General features: G+C 38.2%; 1 protein-coding gene across 2 annotated transcripts in view; it reads left to right on the forward strand.

The window, feature by feature from the left end:
• Positions 1-658, forward strand: part of Tpmt (thiopurine S-methyltransferase) — a 23,480-nt gene extending 22,822 nt beyond the window's left edge. For both annotated transcript variants that reach the window (XM_052728833.1, XM_052728832.1), the window contains exon 9: positions 1-658. This exon is cut by the window's left edge and continues 124 nt beyond it. The gene's annotated coding sequence lies outside the window, so the exon portion shown is untranslated.
• The last annotated feature ends 3,842 nt before the right edge of the window (positions 659-4,500 follow it).

Consider the following 4,500-nt stretch of genomic DNA (forward strand, 5'->3'; position numbering starts at 1 on the left):
TGATGATGGTGCAGGCCTTTAATCCCAGCACTCGGGAGGCAGGGGCAGGTGGATCTCTGTGAATTCAAGGCCAGCCTGGTCTACATAGTGAGTTTTCAGGAAACTCTGTCTTGGAAAACAAAACAAAATAAAAGCAGTCAATCTCTGCATGAATTTTTGAAAAATTAAAAATTATGTTAAGGCTTGAAAATATAAGCACTTGGATTTTTCTTATGCAAAATACAGATCTTTGTGTATGACTTTTTAAATGAAATCACACACTAAAATGTTTTAAGTCAATCCTTTAAAGAATGTATAATTGGTACCAAAATATTAAATACTGTGTGTCTTTTTAATAGTCAACATGTATTTCTTCTATAACTAAAAAACAAAAATACAATGTTTATTACTTTAAACAATAAATGAAAAATATACATGAAAATTACAATCACTGAGGAAATGTAAGATTTTAACAGGATTTGGGATAGTCTAAATTATTTTATTAAAAATTAACTTCATATAAATCCTAATCTGCTTAGCTCTTGGGACCTCATCTTCACATGTCTCTCCCCTTGTATAATTTTATACTTAACAGAATCAAGAAACAAATTTTTTTTTTAACTAACCTATATGGGAAAAGTTTTTCCCCAAACTGTAAGAATAAAACCTTTAAAAACTACTTTTTCTGAGTTTGGCAACTTTGGTTTCTTTTAATTTAATCTTACTTATATGAGTGGCTTGAGGCTGTTCATTGTGGAAACTCAGGTTCAGAATTTGTCAGTTTTTATTAACAATCACATTTTGTTAAATCAGACATCAATCTTCATCTCCATACCTCCCAACATCTAAGTAGTTTATATTTTAACTCATGTTAATAGAGTAATGTGTGTTTTTAAAGATACATTACTGAATATATATATACATACATACATATATATATATATATATATAAATGGGAATATATATGGGACTATTTGTGTTTGCACTAAGGTAATGGTTGTTCCTGGGAATACCATTAATATTGATGAAAGCCATGTATATTCTCCATAGAAATTATCTTTTAAAAATTAAACTTGGGACTAGAGAGAAGGCTTAGTGGTTAAGAGTACTTACTGTTGTTCCAGAGGACGGGGTTTGGTTCCCAGCATTCATATGGCAGTTCACTTGTATCTATTACTATCTCCAGGAGATACAACACTCTCTTCTGGCCATGGTGGGTATCAGGCATGCACGCAGTGCAATATATACATGCAGTCAAAACACTCGACACATAAAAATATAGATTTTAAATACTAATCTTTGTGTAAACCTCATTGATGCTCAGTGTTGATCTCATGTCCTCCGACAGCATTGAGGATGCTGTCCTTGGATATCTTCTGCCATTGACCTATTCAAATATCCTGATCAGATTACTTCTCTGAAACCTGCCTCAGTCTACAGAGTGACCTTTGTAGCCAATTGAATGAACAATGTTGGACCACTGAGTTGAGCCAATCCAATTCTCTTTAGAGATTTTTTTTTTTTTTTTTAGCTCAGAGCTGGAAAGACAAGTTAGGTGCTTGGGTAGAGCCAGGATCTCTCTAGTTGCCATGGCCCACCCCAGCGCTGAGAAGTGGAGACACAAACAGTAGAAAGGCCACGAGTGTTCCGGTCTCCCACTTTACCCTTCCAGAAGCCCCGCTGCCCAGCCTAAGGAAGAACGTCTCGTGTTGTATGATAGACTCCTGTGTTCATGCAAGAGCTAGAGTTCGTTTCCATAACTCAAACCCACAGTCTTAAATGACACAAATGAGATAGCTTTATGTGGTCAATCTTTTATGTAAAATATGTCCTCACTGGGGGCGTTCTGAATTTAAAAGCCCTGAGATTGACACTCCATATACACTATGTTACAGGGGTTGAATTATTCTTGGGGTTTTCCAAAAGTTCCTTTTTATCTAATTTTGTAGTTTAAACAATAGACTGGCTGAGTCTCTGTGCCCTGCATGGTGGTTTGTGAACTGCCCGCTCTGCACGCATGAATACACAAACAGAGACTTAACAGTAACTACAAATGGGAGGAGACAAGAAAAGTGTGTCCTGGTCAGTCTGTGTGGTTGAACGATCAAGAACACACAAAGGAATATAACCAAAGCTTCCACTGGCTGCCCTGTGATTAGTTCTGGAAAGGATTTGTGGTCAGGACCACAGAAGGTGGCCTGGAAAACATTTGTTCATGAGAGCGCCAAATGCTGGGGAACTCATGGTTGAATGGAAACGCAGCCCACAGGGACATTAGCTTGCCCACTCACTGCAATAGTGCAGTCTTGGTTGTTGTTTTATTTCCTAAAGGAAGCAATTTCCAGTGTGTGTTTTATGCATGCTCACAGTCTGAACACTTGGTCTCCAGCTGTTGGCACTGTTTTGGGAGGCTCTGGAACCTTTAAGAGGTGGGGCTAGCTGAAAGAAGTAGGTCACTAGGGGCAGGTTTTGACGGTTTATAGCCAGGCCTGGTTCTGGCCCAAGTTCTCTGTTTCCTTTTTGTGCCAGTGAACAGTCAGAGGCAGGACATTCCAGCTGCCTCCATCCAAGCCCTCCACCATGTCTTCCCCACCTTAATGGACTGTAGCTCCTCAAACCACGACCCCAAACAGGCCCTCCCTCCCTTCCTTAAGTTGTTTGTGTCTAGTGTTTGGTCACAGCAATAAGAAAAGTAACTAGGGCGTGTATGTTTGTTTATGTGTGTATGTGTGTGTACCAAGAACTTTCAAAGAAAGACTTCTGAGTGCTTTTATGAAGCTTGTCTTTAACTCATATGGCTCTGGGTTTCTACCATGTGTCATCTAATGTGTTTATTCCTTGCAAACAGATTGCAAATCCACCAGAGTGGCTGAGTTAATGATGGGGATGAGAGAGGACTCCTATGTGAGCCTTCAGCATGGTCACTCTGTTTTTAGTAAACAGTCCACACTTCCCAACTTTGTATAGTTTTAATGTATAAAATTTAAAAATCTGCCTGAAAGTCTGCCGAGTGGTGAAGAACAGTGGGGAGGATAACCACAGGAGGCAGCATTTTAAATAAGAGGTGAGATTTATTTATATGTCAATGCTAAGAGGGGTTCGGTGTACCGCTCTTCCAGAGGACCCGAGTTCAGTTTTTAGCACCGATGTTGGGCAGTCTACAAAGCAAGATCCAGGACAGGCACCAAAACTACACAGAGAAACCATGTCTTGAAACACACACACACACACACACACACACACACACACACACACACAAAGACTAACCTCTACACTATGTTTCCTGATTATCCTATATAGTTTATAATAATAGCTTTCAAAAACTAGAACTTCATCCTACATTTCCAAAAGAACTTCATGGGCACAATACCTCAAACAAAAATAGAAGCATACATATAATATGTTGTAACAAACATAACCTTAAATTTTTATCAATATACAAAAATCCCCCAAACAAGAACAGAAACATACATACAGTGTGTGGCAACAAAATTACCTTAAATTTGTGTCAATATACAAAGTCCTTACAAATATAAATATTTGAGATAAATAGCTGTCCCTTAGTTTATAGTAGATTCAATAATCTACCCTATTATTTAAAGTAGATTCAATAATCTATCCTTCTATCTTATCATTCCTATATTACCCTAAATGATAACACACATCCATAACCCACCTAATAACCAACAGCCATCCACACCCCAAATCTTGGGAATGTGGATGTTGTTTTCTTTAAACTGCTTTCTGTCTGTGGGCAAAGCATCTTTAGGGTCCCAGGGAGAAATTTTGAGATAATGGCCAAGTCCTGTGAGGACCAGCTATAACCTTTGTAGATAGATATTACCTATCAAGATTCAGAGGGTCTCCCTTGATCACTCCTGATCACTATCATTCCTGAAGGAATCTATAGCTCTTGTCTCCTGTGGGAACAAAACTTGAAAGCATTTTTGATTTCCAAATTTGACAAATCTATTTTTTTTTTACTTCTTTCTTAAAGTTAAGGCATTCCTAAAGTCTCTAGATTGGTTCAATTTAGCAGTCCTGCTCACAATTCCATATCTCCCAGTAGCTGCTTCTTGCCCATCAGCCATCAAAAAAAAAAAAAAATATCCAAAATCCACACAATACTTTACAGGATCCAGACTCCCTGTGTATTTCCCATCTCTACATGCTTTTTTTCTTTTACTGTCTCTTTAAAGGCTTTATTTTTTTAATATATTTATTTCTTCTTATGACTGTCTATGCCCTTTTTCTTTCTTCTTAAGCCTACACACATTGTTAAACACACTGTAACCTGTTTAGAGTTTTTTTCCATCTGGATCTCTTTTTACTTTGTATCTCTAGTCTTTTTTTTCTGCATGAACAAAAAACTGCTAAGTAGAGTGGCTTGGGACCTCCACTTGTGGCTTTGGTGGCAGGTTCCACCCACTTCTCAGGTCATGAAAGCCAAGCCTAAAGCTCATAGCCCGGTCAGAGGTGCATTTTGCAAACTGCATTCAACCTTCCTGGCTATGGAATGCC

The sequence above is a fragment of the Peromyscus californicus genome, unplaced genomic scaffold, assembly GCF_007827085.1.
Source record: "Peromyscus californicus insignis strain IS unplaced genomic scaffold, ASM782708v3 Scaffold_8__1_contigs__length_139910024, whole genome shotgun sequence".
NCBI classification, from domain to species: domain Eukaryota; kingdom Metazoa; phylum Chordata; class Mammalia; order Rodentia; family Cricetidae; genus Peromyscus; species Peromyscus californicus.